General features: G+C 39.7%; 1 protein-coding gene across 11 annotated transcripts in view; it reads left to right on the top strand.

Annotated features, from left to right (window-relative positions):
• The window catches only part of LOC308605916 (uncharacterized protein), a 90643-nt gene that overhangs the window by 47715 nt on the left and 16955 nt on the right, over window positions 1-25973 (top strand). For 5 of the 11 annotated variants that reach the window (XM_081216256.1, XM_081216265.1, XM_081216257.1 and 2 more), the window contains exon 1: window positions 23023-23173. The exons of 3 other annotated variants lie outside the window; for them this stretch is intronic. The gene's annotated coding sequence lies outside the window, so the exon portion shown is untranslated. 3 more of the 11 variants (XM_081216261.1, XM_081216263.1, XM_081216264.1) reach the window with 3 other exon arrangements.

Raw genomic sequence — 25973 nt, forward strand, 5'->3', positions numbered from 1 at the left:
ATTTACTATATTATGAACATCTACATCATTCAGTATTCTTCTAAAACTTTTCTAAAATCGACATTTTTATAATACTAAAGTAATACATAATTATTATACAAAGATGTTAACAATGGAGAATTGCAAAAATTGGGAATGTGAAAACTTCTGATATGCTCTACCTGTAAGCAAAAACCCTAAAGTAATCCAAGCTAAATATTTTATTTAACTAATCGCAATTTTCAAAAAGACAAACACTTATGGTTTGTTCCCATAAAAGGATCATAATATATGTACTATCTTGCAGATGCGTTTTATCTTTTGAAGAATATTTACCTTTCCTTATTTATACTGACAATCTTTCATTGTTATACACTGTTATGTTTAGTGGATGTTCCATAATTTACCAAAGGATTCATCTATCATTGTACATTTAGGTTTTTCTTTTTTATTACAAAAGCCTCTGTGGTTAATATTAAGAAAACTTTAACCAAATAAACTGTTGGAATATAATTGCTGGGTCAAAGAGAATGAAAAATTTAAATTGGATCCAGGTTGCCTTCTAATAGTCCTCTTTAACTTAAATCCTCTACAATTAAACCTCCAACACCTGCATAAAAACAATATTTTAAAGTGTGCTTTTTAAAAAATTTGTGAGCTATGCCAAGTATGATAATTGCATTACCTCATAATTCTATATTCTCAAATGTCCCAATCTCACCATTTATTTTTGGAAGGAAACATGTAGTTCACTCATTTGCACCTTCACTTCATCCCCTTACCCACTAGAGGTTGCTATGTATAGATCCCATGCAGGTATTAGCATTTTTATCGAACTCTGCCTTATTGGCTACGCCTATACAAAGGCTGTCTTAATTCCTTCTAAACTACAAAGGCCATACCCACTCCACACACAAACGCTCTCTCCGCAAACTTAAGATATTAAGTGACCACTGCTTTTGTCAATTCCGTGGCCCCCGCCTCTCCAGCGATGTCTCGGCTTCTACCTTTTTTAATCTTCCCAAGCAGCCGGGGGTCTAAGCGCTTTTCAGCCATAGGGACACCTGCCTTCTTCTAAGATGGCCGCGCCCATGGCGCTCCAGAGTAACGAATCAGCTCTAAAGTGCACGAAGGGCGCCGCCATCTTTCTTTGTTCCTCAGCCGGCTGAACGCGCCATGTTGGCCTTGGATAGGCATCGGTCTCTGAAATCTTACGCAGTTAGCACAGCATTGTTGACCATCCCTCGCAACCGGCCGGTGTTGATAAAAGCACTGAGGGGGCCAGGAATGACTTCGATGTCTTCCTACAGCCGTTATGGCGCCCGCCCGTCGGAAACGCCGAGGTGGGCGGGGCCATGTTACGTCATAGAGCGGAGCGCGCGGTCGGAATTCGGAAATCCGGCAGCGCTCCAAGGTCCTTGCCAGATTGCCTGGTCCTAGCCGGTCTGCGTCCCTAGGGACCGCTCAGGAGGGCATCCGAATAGCAGGTGAGCTCAGCCTTTTGTCGCTGCCAGTGGTGTCTGGAGGGGTTTGGGATCAGGTGAGTCGGGTTGTGGGCTTGGATTCACGGCCTCTTGGGTCTGTGAAACGTGAGCTCGTGTGAGGGACCTTAATTGGGATTTTATTTAGAATCATTCCCAGAGACGTCAGGACGTTAGTGATGGGGCTTTTGGCAGTCAGTGATTAAGAGTCTGAAGAAATCATCGCCCGAAAGTCCGACTCTGTCAGAGTTTGGAGTCCACTTGGATCACTCTGCTTGTGGGACTCGGGTTGAGAGCTGTGATGGAAAGTTTGTATCGGTGAACGCGGTGTCTCGTCCGGGTTCGCGATTTAACCTGGAACTCAGTGTTAGAGAGGCCCGGGTTAGGGAGATGTCCCTGTTGGTTTCTTGGGCATGTTTGGAGTTTAGACTGGCATTTAATATAGGACTCAGTCATAGAGACGCCTGGTGGGGGCTCTCAGTATTTGAGGAGGTTCAGGGTCAAACCTGGAACGCCAGAAACAGACTTGAAGGCTGCATTTCCCCAGTTAATCCAAGTACAGTTCACTCCTTCTAGTCTGTCCTCACGGACCTTACTAACAACTTTGTCTCCCCACATCACCACTCTTCTCGCTGTCCTCACAAAATTCAATGTGGTTCGGAGTGATCTAGTGCTAAGTTTACTACTTTTAATGAAATTTAATGTAGTTTTCGTTCTTCTTGTCTCCAAGTTTACTATACTTCTTTTGGATATTTCCGTTTAGGGTCATTCTTACTCAAGTAAAAGCATTTCCTTTACTCTATATTCTGTTCTGCAGTGAGAACTTTTTTTTTAATGCTAGGGTTTTTTTTTTACATTTGGGATAATCTGTATAAACATAAGGACAGTTGATTGTATCACTTAATTTCTCCGATCTCAACATATTTTCATTTGAGATATTTATGCTTTTTAAAAATAGTTTCAGGGACTTCCCTGGTGGCGCAGTGGTTAAGAATCCGCCTGCCAACGCAGGGAACATGGGTTCAAGCCCTGGTCCGGGAAGATCCCACATGCCGCGGAGCAACTAACCCCCTGCGCCACAACTACTGAGCCTGTGCTCTAGAGCCAGAGAGCTGCAACTACTGAGCCTGCATGCCACAACCACTGAAGCCCTGGTGCCTAGAGCCCGTGCTCTGCAACAAGAGAACCATTGCAATGAGAAGCCCTCGCACCACACCCCACTCGCTGCAACTAGAGAAAGCCCGCACCGCAACGAAAACCCAGTACAGCCAAAAATTAATTAATTAATTAAAAAAAATAAAAATTGTTTCAATAGTATCGACACAGGTTGGTGAACCAGTGGTATGGTGTCAGGAATCAAATGTATTCATTAATGTAAGTAGTATTGACATACAGTATTTAAAAGTATTCAATTATAGTTTCAGTAACCCATTTTGACTTTCTGATTACTTTCTGATTCTACCACTCCACTTAAAAATTTATGGTACCTTTTTTGTTTTGTCCCAGAGATTTCTGGCTACCTTTATTTCTTGGTAAACTCTTTTCCTTGACCTTTTTTTGCAATTTCAGTTGGTGGGGTTTTTTGTTTTGTTTTTTCGTACTGTAGAAAAGGAAGTCTTTTTTTTTTTTTTTTGGCTGTGTTGGATCTTCGTTGCTGCGGGTGGGCTTTCTCTAGTTGCAGCGAGTGGGGGCCACTCTTCGTTGCGGTGCGCCGGCTTCTCATTGCGGTGGCTTCTCCTGTTGCAGAGCATGGGCTCTAGGCATGTGGGCTTCAGTAATTGTGGCTCGCGGGCTCAGTAATTGTGGCTTGCGAGCTTAGTTGCTCCTCGACATGTAGGATCTTCACGGACCAGGTCTCGAACCCGTGTCCCCTGCATTGGCAGAAGGACCCCCAATCACTGTGCTACCAGGGAGGTCCTGAAAAGAAAGTCTTTTCTGTTGTAGTTGTATTTACTATAAAATTCACCAAGTATAAGCATACATTTCAGTAATTTTAACTGAGTTTCTAGGGTTGTGCAACCGTCAGCGCAATCCAACTTTAAAGCATTTCCATCACCCCAGAAAGTTGTCTTCATCCTCTGTGCACTCAGTTTCCACCCCTACCCGGAGCCACACACAACCACTGATCATCTTCCTGCCTCTATTGATTTGCAATTTCTGGACATTTCATAGAAACAGAATCATAAAATATGTAGTCTTCTGGGACTGTCTTTTTTCATTTAACATAATATATTTGAGGTCTATCTATATTATAAGTATCAGTAAGTTTTCCTTTTTTTCCCCCAAGTGATTTATTGAGGCAAAATTGATAGACAACAAGCTGCACATATTTAAATCGTACAGATTAGTAAGTTTGACATACATACTCATGAAACTATCACCACAGTGAAGATAGTGAACATACCCATCACCTAAGAAGTTTCTTTGTGTCCCTTTTTAATCCATCCTTCTTATATTCCCCACACCTCCCCAAGCAACCACAAATCTATTTTTCATTACTATAGGTTAGTTTTTATAGTTTTTAAAAGTTTTATATGAATGGAATCATACAGTGTACACTCATTTTTATTCTGACTTGTTTCACTCAACATTACTATTTTGAGATTCATCCTTGTGTGTATCCATAGTTTCTTTTCATTGCTTTGTATTCCATTGTAGGAACATTAGTTCATTCTATAGAGTTTACTAATTCACCTTTTAAAAAAAAATTTATTTATTTATTTGGCTGCGCCAGGTCTTAGTTGTGGCACGCGAGATCTTTGTTGCCGTATGCGGGATCTTCGTTGCAGCATATGGGGTATTTAGTTGCGGCATGTGGGATCTAGTTCCCCGACCAGGGATCAGACCCAGGCCTCCTGCAATGGAAGTGCAGCCTCTCAACCACTGGACCACCAGGGAAGTCTCTAATTCACCTGTTGGTGGGTAATTGTGTTTCCAGTTTTTAGCTCTTACGAATAAAGCTTCTGTGAACACTCATGTTCAAGTCTGTAGTTACATGTGTTTTTCTTTCTCCTGTGTAAATCACTAGTATTTGAATGGCTAAATCATGTGGTAGGTGTATGTTTAACTTTTAAAGAAACTGTTAAACTGTTCCCCAAAGTGGTTGTACTTTATATCTAGGAGAAGCAGATGGATGGCTGTTGGGTGGCTCCACATTTTGCATCGTCTTTCTTTTTTTTTAAATTTATTTATTTATGGCTGTGTTGTGTCTTCATTGCTACTCACAGGCTTTCTCTAGTTGTGGTGAGTGAGGGCCACTCTTCACTGCGGTGCGTGGGCTTCTCATTGCAGTGACTTCTCTTGTTGCAGAGTATGGGCTCTAGGCCTGCGGGCTTCAGTAGTTGTGGCACATGGGCTTAGTTGCTCAGCGGCATGTGGGATCTTCCTGGACCAGGGCTCGAACCCATGTCCCCAGCATTGGCAGGCGGATTCTTAACCACTGTGCCACCAGGGAAGCCCTCGTCTTTCTTTTTAATTGTAGGCATTCTAATAGGTGTGGAGTAGTATCTTGTGGTTTTAATTTCTATTTACCTAATGATGATTAATGATATTGAGCATTTTTTCACGTGCTTAGTTGCCATCCATATATCTTCCTTGGTGAAGTATCTGTTCAAGTCTTTTGCAGTTTTCTGTTGTCTTTTCTTGTTGATTTTTGAGAATTCTTTTTATGTTCTAGCTACAAATCCTTCCTTTACCAGTTACATGCTTTACAAAGACTTTCTCCCAGTCTTTGACTTGCCTTTCAACATTCTCTTAACAATATGTTTTGAAGAGCAGAAGGATTTAGTTTTTATGAAGTCCAGTGTATGAACTTCTTTTAAACAAATAATCCTTTTGGTGTTGTACCTAAGAATCTTTGCCTAACTACAAGATCAGAGGAGTTTTGCCAATTTTTTCTTCTAGAAGTTTCAGATTTTTTTTTTAGGTTTTTCATTTAGGTTTATTATCCATCTTGAGTTATGTATATGGTGCAATGTGTGGATCCAAGTTCTTGTTTTAATTCTTTTTTCTTTTTTTATTTATTTTTTTTTATTTTTTTTATTTTTTGCGTTATGCGGGCCTCTCACTGTTGCGGCCTCTCCCCTTGCGGAGCGCAGGCTCCGGACGCACAGGCTCAGCGGCCATGGCTCACGGGCCCAGCCGCTCCGCGGCATGTGGGATCTTCCCGGACCGGGGCACGAACCCGTGTCCCCTGCATCGGCAGGCGGACTCTCAACCACTGCGCCACCAGGGAAGCCCTTCTTTTTTCTTTTGATATTCATATCTACTTGTTCCAGCAACGTTTGTTGAAAAGGCTTTCTTTTCTCCACTGTATTGCCTTTGTGCCTTTGTAAAATGTCAGTTGGCTATATGTATATATATGTGGGTCTTAATCTTATTCTGGACTCTATTCTGTTCTATTCATTGGTTTATGTTGACATGAATACCACCCTGTCTTGATTACTGTAGCTTGATATAAATTCTTAGAATCCGGTAGTGTCCACCCACCAACTTTGTTCTTTTCCACAGTTGTTTTGGCTATTCTAGACCTTTTGCATTGCTATCTGAATTTAAGGATCAGGCTGTCAAGTCGCTACAGAAAAACTTTCCTGGGATTATGAGTGGGATTTTATGACTCTATAGACTAATTGTGGAGACTGGTCTGTTTGGTTTATTTCAGAAAATGATTCTTTTTCTAACAAGCTACATCTCTCCATTTATTAAAGTCTTTACAGATTTCTCAGTGATATAGTTTTCAGAATGTCTTTTACAGTTTTTAGTAATTTTCCCCATAAGTATTTCACATTTTAAAAATTGTATTATAGATAGTATTGTATTTTTTAAAACTAAATGGCCTTGTAGAATGAATTAGGAAATATTCTCTTCTCTTCAATTCTATTCCTGAATGATCCACTGGATGTGTATAATGAATTTTGTTTGTCAAATCCTAGTTTGAGACTTTGATGAATAATGTTGCTACATATATTCAGGTGCAAATAGGACATGTTTTCATTTGTTTGTTAAATTCCTCTGAATGGAATGGCTGGTTCCTAAGATAAGTGTGTGTTTTACAAAGTTTCAGAAGTGCCTGTACCAGTTTACTATTATTGTATGAGAGTTCCAGTTTCTCCACATTCTCATCAACATTTGGAATTATTAGTCTTTTTAATTATATCTAGTTGGCATGTACTAGAATTTCACCATCATCTTAATTTCCCTAATGACAAATAATGTTGATCATCTTTTCATGTGTTTATAGACATTCATATGTCTTCTTTAGTGTAATGTCTATTCAAGTCTTTTCCCATTTCTAAATGGGTTGTCTTCTTAACAAATTGAGTTTTTTGAATTCTTTATATATTCTGCATAGAAGTACTTTACCAGATACATGATTTGCAAATTTTTCTCCCCATTTGTAGCTTACCTTTTCCTTTAGCTTTATAATGTTTTTTGATGTGCAAAATGTAATACAAGTCCACTTTTCTTCTTTTATGGTTTGCTGGTTTTGTGACATGTCTTCTCTGCCTAACCCAAGGTCATGAGAAATGTCTCATATGTTTTCTGAAAGATTATGTGTGCATGTATAGATATAGATAGATAAGGATATGACTTTATTTTTTTTTAAGAGCAGTTTTAGATTCACAGCAACACTGAGTGGGAACTGCATAGAGATACCATATACCCCTCTTCCCTGACATGTGTAACCTTTCCCCACTGTCAACATCCTGCACCAGAGTGCTGAATTTGTTATAGTCAATTTACATATTGACACATTATTACCCAAAGTGAATAATTTGCATTAGGGTTCACTCTTGTGTTGTATGTTCTTTGGGTCTCGACAAATGTAAAATGACATGTATCCACCATTTAGTATCATACAGAACAGTTGCACTGCTCTAAAAATCCTCTGGATTCTGCCCGTTCATCTTGCCTTCCCTCCAACTCCTGGCAACCACTGATCTTTTTACTGTCTCCTTAGATTTGCCTTTTTCAGAATGTCACATAGTTGGAATTGTATAGTATATAGCCTTTTTAGATGGGCTTCTTTCACTTAATAATATGCATTTTAGGTTCCTCCTTGTCTTTTCGTAGTTTGATAGCTCATTTCTTTTTAGTGCTGAATAATATTCATGCATTATCTGGATAGATGGAGCTGCTATAAATACCTGTGATCAGGTTTTTGTGTGGACATAAATTTTCAACTGACTTTGGTCAATAGCAAGGAATGTGATTTTGGATCATGTGTTAAGAGTATAGTTTTTGGTGGGTTTTTTTTGGCTGTGTTGGGTCTTCATTGCTGCACGCGGGCTTTCTCTAGTTGCAGCGAGCGGGGGCTACTCTTCATTGCAGTGCGCGGGCTTCTCATTGCATTGGCTTCTCTTGTTGCAGTACGCAGACCCTAGAGTGCACAGGCTTCAGTAGTTGTGGCACGTGAGCTCAATAGTTGTGGCTAGTGGGCTCTAGAGCACAGGCTCAGTAGTTGTGGCTCACGGGATTAGTTGTTCTGCGGCATGAGGGATCTTCCCAGACTAGGGACCGAACCCATGTCCCCTGCATTGGCAGGTGGATTCTTAACCGCTGCACCACCAGGGAAGTCCCAAGAGTATATATAGTTTTGTAAGAAACTGCCAAACTGTCTTCCAGAGTAGCTGTACCATTTTGCCTTCCCATCAGCAATAAATTAGAATTCCTGTTGCTTCATATCCTCTTCAGCATTTGGTGTAGTCATTGTTTTGAATTTTGGTTATTCTAATAGGTGGGTGATGGTATCTCATTGTTTTTTAAATTTGTTATTTACTAATTACATATGATGTAATTTCCTAATTACACATCTTTTCATTTGCTTATTTGCTATCTGTGTATCTTCTTTGGTAAGGTGTCAGTTCAGGTCTTTTGCCCATTTTTCAATTGGGTTGTGTTTTCTTATTGTTGAGTTTTTAAGAGTTCTTTGTATATTTTGGATAACAGTCCTTTATCAGATATGTCTTTTGCAAATATTTTCTCCCAGCCTGTGCCTTGTCTTCTCAATTTCTTGAGGTAGTTTATGTTTTTAGCTATTACATTTAAATTTATTATCCATTTTAATTTATTTGGAAACGGATATTCAGTTGTTCCAGTATATTTGTTGGAAAGACCATCTTTTTCCTCATTGCTTTGTCTTGCACCTTTGTTGAAAATCAGCTGACCATACTTGCATTTATTTCTCAATTCTCAATTCTGTTGCACTGACTTATGTATCTATCATTATGTCAATACAGTACCTATTTTATTACTATGGGTTTAAAATAAATTTTGAAATAGATTAGTATAAGCACTCACCAACTTTATAATTCTGTTTTACAATTGGTCTAGCTATTCTAGATTCTTTACCTTTTAATGCAAATTTTAGTATCAGCTTCTCCATATTTATAAAATTCCTGGTGTACCTTTGATAGTGATTGCACTGAATCTGGGGAGAATTGCCATCACCATATTGAATCTTCCAATCTACAGGCTTGGAGTGTCTCTCCATTTATTTATATCTCTTTAAATTTGTCTCAGAAGTGTTTTATAGTTTTCAATATACAAGTCTTGCATTAGTTTTAATTTATTCTTAAGTATTTTTGTTCTTTTTGATGCTATTGTGTGTGGAATTGCTTCCTTAATTTTCTTATTGGCTGGATCATTGCTAGTATAGAGATATGCAATTTACTTTAATATATTGTTACTGTATCCTGTAACCTTGCTAAACCTATTTACTAGTTCTAATACTTTTTTTGCATGTATTTCTTAGGATTTTCTATATACAAAATCATATTGTCTATGAATAAGAACTGTTGCACTCTGTATTTCCAATACAGATACCTTTAAGTTTTTAAAATGTATTTATTTGTTTATTACCTATTGAACTGGCTGGAACCTTTAGTATAGTAATGGATAAAACGGGTTAAGGCAGCTATCCTTGCATTGTTCTCAATTCTAGGAGAAAAACATTCAGAATTTTACCATTAAGTATGATGTTGGTTTTGGTTTTCCATAGCTGCCCTTTATTAGTTTGAGTAACTTCCTTTCTGTTTCTAGTTTTTTGAAAGTTTTAATCATGAGTGGGTATTAAATGTGGTCACATACCTTTTCTGTATCCTTTGAGAAGAACATGTGGATTTTGTCCTTTATTGTATTAATTTGGAGTAGTACATTACTTTATTTTCCCATGATAAACCAACCTGCCATTCCTGGGATAAATCCCCCTTAGTTGTTGTCTATAATCCTTTTTATATTATGCTACATGTGTTTTGCTAATACATTGTTAACAATTTTTCACCTATATTCATGAAGGAGATTGTGCTGTAGTTTTTTTTTTCTGTGATGTTTTTGTCTTGCTTTGGTATCTTAGTAATCCTGGATTTATACAGTGAAGCCAGTTGAGAGTAGGCTTTTTGTGTGTGTGATGATTTTTAATTACTAATTCAATTTCTTTACTTGTTACATAGGTATTAAAATTTTTTAAAAATCTTATTTCAGTTTTGTTTCTTTCTAGGCATTTGTGCATTTCATCGAAGCCATATATATATATATATATATATATATATATATATATATATATATACACATATATATATATATACACACACATACACAACATTTTATACAATTGTTAAAGGTTACACTCCATTTACAGTTATTACAAAATAGTGACCATATTCCCCATGTCATATACCTTGTAACCTACCTTTGTTTTGAATTTATTGACAGTTTTATACCCTAGTATATGGTCTTTCCTGGAGAATGTTCCATGTACTTTTGAAAAAATATATATTTTATTGCTGTTGAGTGTAGTGTTAAATAAATGTCACTTAAGTTGATTGATTATATTGTTCAAGTCTGCTATATCCTTGCTGGTTTTATTTTTGCTTTTGTTTTATCATTACTGCCAACCAGGGAGAGCTCACCTAACTCTTAGTGTCCAGCGTTTTTACTGGGGCTCAGTGAACATAGACATGATTTACTGAACTTAGTCTCCAGCCCCTCTAGAGGTCAAGCTGATACCATGTGGTCCAAGGGCCCTCACCATAAATTACATCATTAGCATAGACTATCTTGTATGGCCCAAGCCTCCCAAGTAAGCAAAGCCGTTCTTATTGGGTGGGGCATTCCAAGGGCTTATAGGTTCCCTCTCAGGAACTGAGGGCAAAGCCAAACCTCTGTTGGGCAAGATTAATCCTTTCATATACAAAGAGAAATAGACAATCTTAATGATTTGCTTAGTACGGTGGTCTTCAAAGTGAGGTGTGGGGACTTCCCTGGCTGCCCAGTGGTTGGGACTTTGCCTTCCAATGAGGGGGGTGCAGGTTTGATCCCTGGTTGGGGAGCTAGGATCCCACATGCCTCGTGGCCAAAAAACCAAAACATAAAAACGGAAGCAGGCACTTCCCCGGTGGTGCAGTGGTTAAGAATCTGCCTGCCAATTCAGGGGACAAGGGTTCGATCCCTGGTCTGGGAAGATCCTACATGCTGCGGAGCAACTAAGCCTGTGTGCCACAACCAGTGAGCCTGTACTCTAGAGCCTGCGAGCCACAACTACTGAAGCCCACACACCCAGAGCCCATGCTCCGCAACAGGAGAAGCCACTGCAATGAGAAGCCTGCACACTGCAACGAAGAGTAGCCCCCACTCGCCACAACTAGAGAAAGCCCTTGCACAGCAACAAAGGCCCAACGCAGCTATAAATAAATAAATAAATAAATAAGTATTTTTTAAAAAGAAGAAACAATATTGTAAAAAATACAATAAAGACTTTAATGAAAATGGTCCACATTAAAAAAAACTTAATTAAAAAAATACTTAAAGAAAAAAAAACTGTGGTGTGTGTACCTACTGAGCATATACTTTTGAATTGGTACCTGGGCACACATACTTTTTAAAGGCACAATGTCCAGATCCTTGGAAACTTCCATGTGGCCTCTTCTGTAAACTTGATCTGCTTGAGCTTTCACCCGTGGCATCATGTCCTGCTGATTCTGCTTTCCCTCCGTCCCTTTAATAGTCATGCCATTTCTTCTTCACAAAAGAACGGCATACATTTCACACATTCAAAACCTTGTTTTATTGCCCCAGAGTATGAAAGCCTCTGGGGCACCAAATAAAGGAATAGTTGGAAATATTGGGGTCCCTTATTTAAGGATTAGTGACAGTATCTGGGCCCAGAGGGAATGTACACTCAAAGTCAATTTGCTCTTCAGCCCACAGGTCCTGGCTCCCCAGGAGAAAGAGTGATCAAGTGAAGGAATGAGGGGAGAAAGAGGAGATTCTTGGAGTGGGATATCATCATTTCTGAGGACATCTTTAACTGGACACCAAGATTTCTGTCTCTAAGAATTACATGGCAGATGCAGAAGAAACAAAAGACAGAATCCATGTTACTCACTATTTCCTGAGCATAGAAGAAGATGATCAAGGTCCAGGTGATTTTTGGTTTGTTATATCTTTCTTTTGTTGTCTAATGGATTTGTGGTGACCTGAAAAAAATCAGTTCAACTAAAAGAAGTATAAATTGGGGATAATGGGGTTCTGGGGAGAAATTAACTTAGACTCTGAATTCAAAATCAGGACAAAGTGGGATCAGGAATATATCGTTCATAGGGGTCACATCAAGTGACTAATATTGGAAGATAATGTGTGACTGTGGTGGGCCCTGTGGGTTACATCAGCTGTCACTTTGCATTATCTCTGGCAGACGTCACAACCAGAGAAACACGAAAAGCTCCTTGGTATGTGTTGACTGAGGAAAAAGCAGACCAGCTTCTTGAGGGATTCAATGGTTTATGTCACTTAGGTGAATGGAATGATACTCCTAAAAACATCAATAACTCTTAGGGGCTCCCCACTAGCCAGAGTACCACTGGCCTGGTACCAGTTGAGCATCTAAAAGAAAGATGAGTGCAGCTGACTGAAGAACATTACCTATATAGCTATATAAAATTCAATGAGTTTATAGTCATACTCAAAAAAGCCAGTTACGGGGCTTCCCTGGTGGCGCAGTGGTTGAGAGTCCGCCTGCCGATGCAGGGGACACAGATTCGTGCCCCGGTCTGGGAAGATCCCACGTGCCGCGGAGCTGCTGGGCCCGTGAGCCATGGCCACTGAGCCTGCGCGTCCGGAGCCTGTGCTCCACAACAGGAGAGGCCACAACAGTGAGAGGCCCACATACTGCAAAAAAAAAAAAAAAAAAAGCCAGTTACAAGATAAATAAGTACTAGGGATGTAATGTACAACATGCTGACTATAGCTAACACTGCTATATGATATATAGGAAAGTTGTTAAGAGTAAATCCTAAGACTTCTCATCACAGGGAGAAAATCTTTTTCCTTTTTTTCTTTTCTTTTTATTGTATCTACATGAGAGAAGATGGATGTTAGCTGAACCTATTGTGGTAGTCATTTTGCAATATATGTAAATCATACCATCAGGCTATACATCTAAAACTTATACAGTGATATATGTCAATTATTTCTCAATAAAACTGGAATAAAAAAACATTGGAGTTTGATAGAAATCAAATATTTGACCTTTGAAATGATGAAGTAACATAATCAAACCTATGCTTTGGGGAACAGTGGTGGAGATTCACTCTGAGTTTAAGAAATAGATTCAGTGTGAAATAATTCAAGCTTCACAGGTAACAGATCAATACTCCTTGACCATGAATTACACTCATATATGAACCACCTCTGCAGGGTGAGCCACCATTGTCATTTTTAAGACATCCTCCAGCCTGTTTTCAGTGTACTGGAATTCTTTACATTTTGGTGTCTACAGGCCAACTTTCTTCTCTTTTACGTAATGCAATGAACACCAAATTATATATGTGTGATAATTTAATAATTCATGTGTCGATGAATATTTAAATATGCTTGTTATTACCAACCATGTGACATTAAACATTCTTGTTAATGGCTTTTTGTGAAATTGTATCTGTATTGCTTCAGAGTGGCCACAATCCCTTCCTCAGGTTTGATAATTTGCTCAAAAACTCACAGAACTCAGGAAACCACTTTTCTTAATTTACAGATTTATTTACTTACATTTATTTACATGATACAACTCAGGAACAGTCAAATGGAAGAGATGCATAGAGCAAGGTATGGGGGTGTATCACCCTTCCAGTACCTCAGTGTGTTCACCTACTTGGAAAGTTGCCAAACCTGTAGTTTTGGGGGGTTTTTGAGGGTTTTATTACTTAGGCATGGTTGATTAAGTCATTGGCCATTGGTGATTGAACTCAGTCTCCAGCCCTTCTCCCCTCTCTGGAAGTTTCATCACATGGTTTGTTCCTCTAGCAGCCAGCCCCCATCCTGAAGCTGTCTGGGTGCCCTCCCCCTACCTGTCATGTCATTAGCATACAAAAAACACTTATCATCGGTGTGGAGATTCTTAGTGTTTGAGGAGCTAGGTTACCAGGAACCAGGGACAAAGACCAAATGTTTATTTTTGTATCATATCATTGCTGAGTACTTTGTTTCACAGTCTATCATGTGGCTGCAATCAAGGTGTAAGCCCTAGGATGGCGTCTGATCTGAAGGCTCAAGTGGGGAAGGATGTACTTCTAAGCTCACTTACATGGTTGTTGGCAGAATTCATTTCCAGAACTCAAATGAGATCCTCAGTTTCTACCTGTCTGCTCATGTAAGACCACTGAGTTCCTTGTCACGTGGGCCCCACTAACATGCCATCTTGTTTCATCAAAGTCATCAAAGGACAGATTCTATTAGCAAGCTGGAAATCATATATAGCCTAATTTAAAAGGGGTATCTCATCACTTTTGCTCTATTCTTTTTTTTTTTTTTTAGAAACAATTCAGCCCATGCTCAAGGGAAGGGTACCTCACAGGGGCATGAATACCTAGTATGTAATAAGGAATTTGGCTGACTTTTATCTCTGATTCCTGGGAGGTAACCGCTAAACCCTTGGAATTACCCATGTGATAAGAGTGTCTTTGTTTTTCATCTTGGACCACTGGGACCACACTTTATAGTTTATGCTATGAGGTGACTCATGTGGGCCCTAGATGATTTGTGCTAATGAGATAACTCAAGATGAGGGCTGTCCATGCCAAAAAGACCAACCATGTGATTAGAGGCTTGTGGCTTTCAGCCATATGTAACCAGTCTAGCCTCCAGGAAGGGGGAAGGACCTGTGTTCAGCCATGTGGTCAGTGATTCAATAAATTATGCATATATAATGAAGCTTCAATAAAATCTCTGGACACTGAAGTTCAGGCGAGCTTCCTTGGTTGGCAGTACTCCTGAGGACTGTCACACAATGTGACTGGGAGAAGATAATGCTGTCCAGGACTCCATGATGAGAGTCATGTGTTTCAATACCAAGTGGCCTTCATGTCTGACCTTCCTGGCACAAAAATCAGAACTTTGCAGATAATATTCCATTTTTTTTCTGAGTTCTATTGTTTCTGTTGTAGGTAGCCTGTCTTTTGTCTCTGGATGCTTTTATAGTTTCCCTTCATATTTTGTGTATTATAGTTTTAGTCTGATGTGCCTATGTATAGACTTCATGCTTGGAATTTGTCGGGATTCCTGAGTCTGAAGTTCAGAGTGTTTAATCAGTCTTGAAAATTTCACCTTTAGATCTTTGGATACTGCTTCTCCATTACTATATTTTCTCTTTGTTTTTGTTTTCAAATCTTCCTAATCAACTTTAATGGTCTTTTTTTTGTGTGTGTGCTGTGGATGTATCTTGTAGTTTCTGGGGTTTTTTTACATTTATTAAAAACACTCTTGTAAATTCTGGATGTGGAGGCTGTTCATGGTTGATTCTCATATTGGCTGTGAAGTTTCATGGTAATGTAGGAATGCTTTATTTGTCCTGATACTGTTTGCATATTTTTAGTATGCAAATGGAAATAGGTGCTAAAATAGATAGATAGAAAGATAGGATTTTGCTTCTACTGAAATGTATTTGAGAAAAGTATATAGATGCAGGCTATACAGTGAAAATTAGAACAACTTCTCTCATGCTTCTTCCATATTGATAAAAAGAATTCCCATCATATTAAACTGGACTCTATTATTACAGGAATTGCTGACACTGGAGGATGTGGCTGTGGAGTTCAACTGGGAGGAGTGGCAGCTCCTGGATGCTGCCCAGAAAGACCTATACCGGGATGTGATGTTGGAGAACTTTAACAATTTGGTGTCACTGGGTAAGGACAGCTCCCTGTGTCACTTAGAGGTGCCAGTCACTGGCCTTTTCTCCATCACCTGATGAAAGCTTTGCAGTCACTGTGGTCTTCCAAAGAGTTAGATTTTCAGTCCCCTGTCTGGCCCCAACCAAAAGGGTATAATCTCCTGTATGCTGAAGGAGAACTTTTACTTTGCATACAAGAAATTTTGTCTCTAAAATGCAGTATTTTCCCATTTTGACATACTGTACCCCAGTCCCTGTATCTAAGTCTTCTATCATTTCTCATGAACAGGGTATCAAGCTACCAAACCAGATACACTCTCCAAGTTGGAACATGGAAAAGAACCATGCATAATAGAAAACGAAATCCAGAATAGAACCCGTCCAGGTGAGTGAGGGAGAACCAGCAAGGGGAGTGGTCAGGGAGGTCATATTCTAGTCATTAAGAGAAGGAGTCACAGCTGTGTGGGTGACTGAGGCCCCCACAACAGCTGCTCCACATATTCATCTCCCCAGATGAGCACTCTTTCTTTGTGGGTATTTAGCTTTAAATATATTCCTTGTCTCTTCTTGGATCTGATATTTATTTCCTCTTACATCTTTATAATTTTGTACTGGGATCATATGGTAGACAATAAAGATCCAGTCCCCCCACTATATATCATCTTTTAAGCACTTTCATTCCATTTTTCCTAGGAATCGGGAAAGTTGACAGTCCTCTGCCAGAGCACTCTCAAGACCAAAGATTTCCAAAGAGCCTGCCACAATGCAGTGAACAGAATGCATTCAGAAAGAGTGTTCATCTGAGCAAAACACGTTTAGCCCTAATACAAAATCATACGTTTGACTTATGTAAAAAAACTTGGAAATCAAGCTTAAGTTTAGTTAACCAGAAGACAAGATATGAAGTAAAGAACACTGTGGAGTTTAATGGAGATAAGAAATTCTTTCTACATGGTGATTGTGAACAGTTGTATTCTGGAATTGAATTTCCTGAAAGTATAAAACACATCATTGCTAAGTTCCAAGTCCTTAAGCATCAGAGGATGCACAAAATAGAGAAATCCCAGGCCTGCATTGAAAGTGAGAAAACATGCATCAGGAAATCTCAGCTTATTTCTCATGAGAGCATTCATATAGGAAACAAACTCCATCAGTGTGATCTGTGTGAGAAATCCTTCTCCAGAAATGTCACGTTCACTAAACATCAGAAAACTCAAACACGAGACAAACCCCATTTAACCAGTGGATGCAGAAAAGTCTCTACTGTGAAGAGCAGTCCCACTGTACATCAGCAAACCCAAACAGGAGAGAAATCCTATATGTGCAGTGAGTGTGGAAAAGGCTTCACAGTGAGGCGCTATCTGATTGCACATCAGCGAACTCACAGTGGAGAGAAACCTTATGTGTGCAGTGAATGTGGAAAAGGCTTCACTGTGAAGAGCAATCTCATTGTGCATCAGCGCACTCACACAGGGGAGAAACCCTATGTATGCAGTGAGTGTGCGAAAGGCTTCACCATGAAGCGCTATCTTGTTGTACACCAGCGAACTCATACTGGAGAGAAACCATATTTGTGCAGTGAATGTGGGAAAGGCTTCACCGTGAAGAGTAATCTCATCGTACATCAGCGATCTCATACAGGGGAGAAATCTTACATATGCAGTGAATGTGGGAAAGGCTTCACTGTGAAACGCACTCTCATTATACATCAGCGAACTCACACGGGAGAGAAATCTTACCTATGTAACGAATGCGGGAAAGGCTTCACCACAAAGCGCACTCTTGTTATACATCAGCGAACTCACACGGGAGAGAAACCCTATGAATGCAATGAGTGTGGAAAAGCCTTCAGCCAGAAGATATGCCTCATACAACATGAGAGGTGTCATACAGGAAAGACGCCCTTCGTATGTACTGAGTGTGGAAAATCCTATTCCCACAAGTATGGTCTCATTACCCATCAGAGAATTCACACAGGAGAGAAACCCTATGAGTGCAATGAATGTGGAAAAGCCTTCACCACGAAGTCAGTACTCAATGTACATCAAAGAACTCACACAGGAGAAAGACCATATGGATGCAGTGATTGTGAGAAAGCCTTCTCCCACTTGTCAAACCTTGTTAAACATAAGAAAATGCACATAAGAGAAATGAGTAGATTCGGTCAAGTTGGAAATTCCTATAACAGAGAGTCACAGCTCGTTACTTACGATTGAACAAGAGCCCCGTTAATGCAGTGACTGGGGAAATGCCTTCTATGGCAGCTAAGACTTTATTTAAACACCAGTGTTTCTAGCAGAGCAGAACGTAATCATGGTACTGCCTGTTATCAGATGTGTGCCCTGAGGAGATGAAAGGATTTTGCACAGGAGATAAACCTGGTGAATATAGTGAATGTGGTAGTGCCTTTAGTGATCCTTACCTCACATTTTCTGTCAATGAAAACATGTTGGAAAAACTCTGATACATTCAGTGTGGAGATGCCTGGGGCAAAACTTTCTGACTTCATTATATGTCTGAAAAGTATATAATCTATATTCTCCGACAAATTCTGTGAATGAAGAGACCGGGAAAGTCTTCAGAGGGAAAACAGACTTTATTATCAGGGATCTTCATTGATCATCAGTGAGCTCATTGTTCATAGAAATATGATTTAAAAAAAAAAGAAGGAGATACGATGACCACAGGAATGTCTTTCCCCCAGAAAGAAGACCTCAATGAGTGTCAGAGTTCACACTGGAGAAAAACTTTTTAAGAGGGTAGTATATATGGCAGGATTTCAGTGATACATTATGCCTCATCATTTGTCAGGAAATCATATAGAAATTAAAACCTTTATGAACATGCTAAAGGTAGAGCATCTCTAGTTAAATATCAGAGGACTTAAAAAGGACTTAAAAAGGAATGAAGTTCTGTGAAAATGATAAATGTTTGAGTGCTTTTTGTTACAAATCTAACCTCATCATATATCAGATCATGCACCTGAATCTCCTTTCTGGCCTTGTCAGTAATTCCATAGTTTTAAAAAGAAGTCTGCTTTTCTCGTCACTGATTTTTATTGTTATATACGATGGAAGAGTGTTCTATGTCTACCCTCATATGCGATTAGCTCTTACTTTTCTTCGGCTATAAACATAATTGTAAATTTAGCATACTGAACTTCTTTAAAAGGAAACTGAATATGAACACATACTTGCACTTGCTTAACTAAGTTTATAAATATAACCAAATAGTTTACAAAACCACCTTCAAAGTTATTTTTATAAAATTTATAATTTGAAATCATTTTAACTTATAAGAAAATACAAAAGTAGTCCAGAGAATTCCCTAGTATCCTTTCTGCAACTTCTTCCAGTAAAAACATTTTATGTAACCATATTTTATTATTGAACCCAGGAAAATGACATTGGTAGTATACTGTTAACTCCTAACCTTTGGAGTTTAGATTTCACTAGATTTTACATGAGTTTTTTAATCATTTTTTGTAATTCTAAGGTGCTTTATTACATATATAGATTTCATTGTAACCGTCATCCCCAGGACGTACAACTGTTTTATCAACACAGACACCCTCATGCTACCTTTTTATGCTCACATCCTCTATCCAAACCTACCTCTGGCAACCACTTGTCTGTTTTCCATCAATATAATTTTGTCATTTGTGAATGTTATCAAAATAATTTTTTTTTTTTTTTTGTGGTATGTGGGCCTCTCACTGCTGTGGCCCCTCCCATTGCGGAGCACAGGCTCCGGACGCGCAGGCTCAGCGGCCATGGCTCACGGGCCCAGCCGCTCCGCAGCATGCGGGATCCTCCCGGACCAGGGCACGAACCCGTGTCCCCTGCATTGGCAGGCGGACTCCCAACCACTGCGCCACCAGGGAAGCCCTAAAATAATTTTTATAATGATTTTATATAAATAAGTTGTATTTATTTAGACACATTTACAATTTCTTATTAGTGAGGAACATGTAAGCTTTTGGGGTTTTTTTTTTTGTCCCTCAGCAAATTGCCATTAAGACTTATTTGAGTTGTATTGTTTTATTTTTATTAGTGAGTAGTATATATACTGGATGTATTAGTTTATCAGTTCACTCTTCAGAGAAGTTTGTTTCCTGGTTTCAACTGTTATAGGGAAAGATGCTGTAAATCGGCATCCAGGGTTTTGTGTGAACATAAATTTTCATTCCTCTATAATAAATATTCAGGTGTGTGCTTATTAGGACATATGGTAAGTTGTGTTAGCTTTAAAAGAAACTACCAAACTCTCTTCCAGAGTGGCTATACCATTCGATATTCTCACCAGCAGTGTATGAAATCCACTTGTTCCACATCCTCTCCAGCACTTGGTATTTTCAGTATGTTTTATTTTAGCCACTCTACTAGCAATAGATGAGAGATTCAATTGCTCTTCATCCTCGCCAGCACTTGGTATTGTCCTATCTTACATTACTCATTCTATTAGGTTTGTGGTCGTATCTGATCTTGAGCTTAACCTGCATTTCCCTCATGGCTAACAACCCTGTTACTGTTATTATCATCATCATTTTTTGACTTATAACTGGAAATTTGTACCTTTTGACCACCTTCATCATTTCCACCGTCCCACCCCCTTCCAACCTCTGGCAACCACAATCTGTTCTTTATTATCTACAAGTTTGGGGGGTTCTGGATTCTACAAATAAGAGAGATCATACAATATTCGTCTTTCTTGGCCTGACGTATTTCACTTAGCAAAATGCCCTCAATGTCGCAAATGGCAAGATTTCCTTCTTTTTATGGTTGGATAATATTCCATTGCATAAATACCACGTTTTCTTTATCCATTCATCTGTCAATAGACATTTAGGCTTTCCATGTCATGGCTATTGTAAATAGTGCTGCTGTGAACATTTAGGATGCACGTTATCTTTTAAAATTAGAGTTTTTTAAAAAAAATTAAGAGTTTTCATTTTTTCCTGGATATATATACCCAGGAGTAGACTTGCTGAATCATGTGGTACTTCTATTTTTAATTTTTTGAGGAAACTGTATACTGTTTTTCATAGTAGCTGTACCAATAACAATCTTCATTCTTTTTATGTCTGCATAGTGTTCATAAAGAGACATCCCATGATTTATTTAACCCATCACCTACTAATGTACATTCATATTGGTATTAGTTACCTTTGATTGCATTACAAATCTACCTCTCTAAAACTTATTGTCTAAAGACAACAAACATTAATTATAATAAATATTAATTCTGTTATGTGGGTTGACGGTTGGACTGTCTGGTGTGTGCTGTCCTGACTGGGGGCTACGTGATCTAGGTGGCTTTTTTGATGTATCTGAACCTCCCCTGGAATGGTTGAGGCCACTTTTCACATAGTCTCTCATCCCAAGGCTAACCTGGGGTCTATTACAATGTGTCAGAAGAGCTCCAAGAGACAAACATGAACATGCCTCAGTGGGCAAGTCTATTTCTATCCTCGGTGTCAAGCTTGCTATTATCCCATTGGACACATTGGTCACAGTCACTGTGCAGGAGCACTATCCAGAGGTATGAATGCAAGGTGCAATAAGAAGTTTTTGTAACAATCACAAGATTATTTATTTCCTTAAAATTGTCAAAATTGATGCCATGAATATCCTTGTACATGTTTGTTCTCACAAAAATAATTTCTACTGAATTTCAATTCTTAAAATTGGTGGCTCTAAGACAAAAGTTTAAATTGGGTAATTGCAAGTTGTACTCCAAAAACATTTTATTAATTTTTATACTCTAGACTCAATCCTGCCCCCCTAAAAAACATACCAAACGTCTAACACCTAAAATTTATTGGTGTGCATTTTTTGAACTAGAACTATGACAAGCTTGATAATAACATCAATTCATTCAAAGCTGTATGTGGTGGACACCTCTGTTATCTACTGTGCAGATGAAAGATGAAACCCAATAGAATGAATATTATTCATCATTCACTCTTCATGAATTTGAATATTATTAAGACTGGCATTTTAAAAATTATTTGCGATTTTCAAAAATAAGTGGCCAGTATATTATTTAGCTATTAAAAATTTTAGGTTGGCCTGGGCTTCCCCAGTGGCGCAGTGGTTAAGAATCCGCCTGCCAGTGCAGGGAAGATGGGTTCAAGCCCTGGTCCTGGAAGATCCCAAATGCCGCAGAGCAGCTAAGCCTATGCGCCACAGCTACTGGGCCTGCGCTCTAGAGCCCGCCAGCCACAGCTACCAAGCCCACGCGCGGCAACTACTGAAGTCCGCACGCCTAGAGCCTGTGCTTCGCAACAAGAGGAGCCACTGCAATGAGAAGCCCGCGCACCGCAATGAAGAGCAGCCCCCACTCGCCACAAGTAGAAGAAAGCCTGCGCACAGCAACGAAGACCCAACGCAGCCAAAAATTAAAAAATAATTTAAAAAGTAAAAAAAAAATTTAGGTTGGTCATCTTTTTCTTATTCCTTTTAAAATCTCTTTATAACAAATCCTAGTGAGGAATCAGAGAAAATGGATCTCATATATCGATGGTGGGAATGTAAAATGATCCATTGAGTCTGGAGTAGTTTAGACACTTCTGTTTCAATACACTCATATCACACACACACACACACACACACACACACACGGCATTTCCTTTCCTTTTCCTCCATTCTTCCAACGGGTTTAGTTGGAACCACAGTTACGGTGTTACATTACTATGACTTTGTAACGCTATTTGCAACTGACTCACGTAGTGTAACATGATTACTCTCTTTTTTTTACACAACCTTTTATTCTCCTTTAAGTCATATTTCCCTAATTTTTGATCCTTGGTCTTCTGGGCCCTGCCTTTGTCTTTGGACCCCAAAGGGAAAGCTTCCCCCCTCTGTCATAGGTACCGCCCTTCACATTGGGCCCGCCTTCACTGGCCTTTCCCCCATACATACGAACAGCTTTAGCACGTTCCAGCTGTTTTTATTTCCTAACCTATGGCCGCCATCCCTGTAACGTCAGAGCTTCTCCAAGCCCTGTGCCGTTCAAAAGTCCCTTCAGGCCAATTTCTCTAGAAACTTGGCCCAGATATCCTCTACCGGACGGTTCGCCTTTTCCCAAACGCGAGTTGTGCTGTACGGATTCCTCCACTTCCTGTAAGATGGTTGCGCCCACTGGGCCGTTTCCTAACTTTCGTACAAAGTGGATCATTGTCACTGCCATTTTAATTTTTTTGCCAGCTCGCAGAAAGGGATTTACCCCCATGCCTCTCTTGTTCGGTGCAAGCTCGAGCTTATGCGCATATGTCCGTTTTTATTAAGGGTTCAGGTGCCCCAAAATTAACAGCTTCGGTGACCTTCCGTCTTCCCAGAGTTCCCCGCGCACGAGCGCAAAACGGGGCTCTTCGCTCTTCAGACGCCCGATCCCCAAACATGGCCGCGCCCACGGGGCCACGCTAGAGGGCGCGGCCAAGTTACCTCTGAAGAGAAGTCGGAAATTCCGTTGTCTTCTTGCGGCAAAAACGTTTCAGACCCTCGTTGGCTACCGTACCGCGGTGATGAGGGAAGCGAGGAAGTTCCGCGAAGTAAGTTCAGCCGTGGATGGGTCGCGGTCGTCCCTGGAGGAAGTCAAGTTAGTGGCTGGGTCTCTTCGTGTACAGTGGGGAGTCAGGGCCTGTCAGCGTCCGCGTTGGGTGATGCGTGTGGAATACAAGCGGGAGGACAGCGTGAATGGGAGTTCTTTTCCAGGGGAGCCCTAAAGGGTGGGTAACAGTGTGTGTGTGGTCGGGGTACTTCTGGCTTCAATCAGGAGGTTCTCTTATGGTTAGTGGTTAAAGATAACTAGAGGTCAGCGATTTAGTCGCGAGGGCACGTGTGGAGGTCTTTGCCGTTTACTCTCTGTAGGGCTCAGTGATTGCGAACTGGAGGGTGGTGTTTGTCAGTGAATGCTGTTTATGGTTCGGGTTTTGTTTGGGGCTAAAAGATGAAGTATCTGTTTCGGGGTTAATGGACGGGAGTCTCTGAGATTAACCCGGGTGGTGATAGTAGTCGTTTGGGGTACAGATGCGTGTATGGGCTGATACTTTGGAGGCCCGAGTACTTTGGCCGCTGCGTGTGTTGAGCTCCAACCTCGGCCTCTGTAACAGATGTGATGGATGTTAACGTTACCCTTCTGCCGTTTAGGTCGGTCCCTTCTTCACCACTAGTCTTAAAATCCTCTTTGGCACCCAACATCACCCCTTACTCTTAAACTCTCAGAAATGAAGGTTTTTGGCGAGATGAATGATCCAGAGATCCACCAGATGAATATCTAATAGCAGTATGTTTTACGATATTTAAGATGCAGCTTTTATCCTTTGTCCTGCAAGACTCCTGCACATTCCTCTTGGATAGTTCTTTTAAGATTCTGTCTAAAACCAGTAACATAACATCTCTGTCACCGTGAGTTCTGTTCCCAAAGGACAATGCTTGTAAAATTTTAGTGTATTTCAGTTTGAGGCGTTTATATTATGTCCTTAATATTCATAATTCAGATAAATTGTGTAAATGGTACTATGATTTTCTATTTCACTTTATTTCATGGAATATAGATTTACACATTATTTTAAATGCGTGAACTGGTGGTATTATAAGTAGGTTTATATTCAGTGATTGCATACATCTATATAGAGGTGAAATATTTAAAATACTTAAGTGTCATTTTTTGGAACATTTTATGATTATGCATTTACCTATGGATTTGTTCCCTTGCCTTTCACCTCCAGCCTAGACTACTTATTTTTATTGCAATTGTAAACGTATTATTATTTGCTAACTCCCGTTTCCTTATAATTTTTTACAACATAAAAGAGCAGTTGACTTTATTTATTTATTTATTTATGGCTGATTTAAAAAAAACTGAAGTATAGTTGATTTACAATATCGTGTTTCACGTGTGCAGCACATTGATTCAGTTATACATGTATATATAGATATCTTTTTCAGATTCTTTTCCCTTCTAGGTTATTACAAAATATTGAGTATAGCTCCCTGTGCTATACAGTAGGTCCTTGTTGGTTACATATAGTAGTGTGTGTATGTTAATCCCATCCTCCTAATTTATCCTCTCCCCACGCCCCCCAGCAACTAACTTTTTTTTGTGTGTGTGGTACGCGGGCCTCTCACTGTTGTGGCCTCTCCCGTTGCGGAGCACAGGCTCGGGACACGCAGGCTCAGCGGCCATGGCTCACAGGCCTAGCCGCTCCACGGCATGTGGGATCCTCCAGGACCGGGGCACGAACCCGTGTCCCGTGCATCGGCAGGTGGACTCTCAACCACTGCGCCACCAGGGAAGCCCTAGGCTTTAGTATTAATAGTACTAGATTTGCTCTACCAGTTAGTTACCTAACCGTCTGTTCATCCTTCTGTTCATGTGTCAGTCTTTTGTTGTTGTTGGTTTTGGTATATTTCCAAGTAAGTTGCAGACCTCTACCATTACTTTAAATACTTATTAAATCACATGATTAATTAAAGTTCTACTAACAGCCTTTTACTTGTTTCCTTTCTTTATGTAATGAACAGACATCTTATTTACAAATAATTTTGGCCTGGTGTGGAGTGAAAATTAATTTCGGAAAGAGATGAACCTGGTTTTTCAATCCAAATTCTGCCTCTTGCTCATTGTGCAGTTTGTGTGACCTCTTGTCTGTTTCCGTCTTAGAAAAAAAGAAAAGAAAAGAAAAGCAATTAAAATCTCTCCCTTAGAGTTATTTTGAAGATTCAGTGAAGTAAAATACCTTAAATAATGAACTGTGATGGCAGATGCATAGCATATCTGAGTAAAAAAGCTGCTAATTTCCCCATATTTGTGGCTTTGTGTTTTGTAAAATTTGTATTTATAACTCATTTTCTCTGTCCCTGCTTTCCTCCTTGTTTTCCCTCTCTATTTTTTTTGGAAAGAAAAATTCAAAAGCCATGAACTTATATTAATGACCATGCTACAGCAATTTTATTAATTAATTAATTAATTAATTAATTTATTTATTTATTTATTTATTTTTTTTTTTTAGCAATTTTATTTAAAGTGTAGAATGCTGATAGTTCTTTGATATTTTTTTTTTCTTATTTTTTGGCTGCATCAGGTCTTAGTTGCAGCACAGGCTCTTTGTTGCAGCGTGCAGGCTTCTCTCTAGTTGTGGCCTGCGGGTTTTCTCTAGTTGTGGTGTGCAGGCTCCAGGGCGCATGGGCTCTGCAGTTTGTGGCATGCGGACTCTAGTTGAGGCGCACGAGCTCAGTAGTTGTGGTGCGTGGGTTTAGTTGCTCCGCGGCATGTGGGATCTTAGTTCCCTGCTCAGGGATTGAATCTGCATCCCCTGCATTGGAAGGCGGAATCTTTACCACTGGACC

Source organism: Mesoplodon bidens, assembly GCF_964165515.1.
Source record: "Mesoplodon bidens genome assembly, chromosome: 18".
In the NCBI taxonomy this organism is placed as follows: Eukaryota; Metazoa; Chordata; class Mammalia; order Artiodactyla; family Ziphiidae; genus Mesoplodon; species Mesoplodon bidens.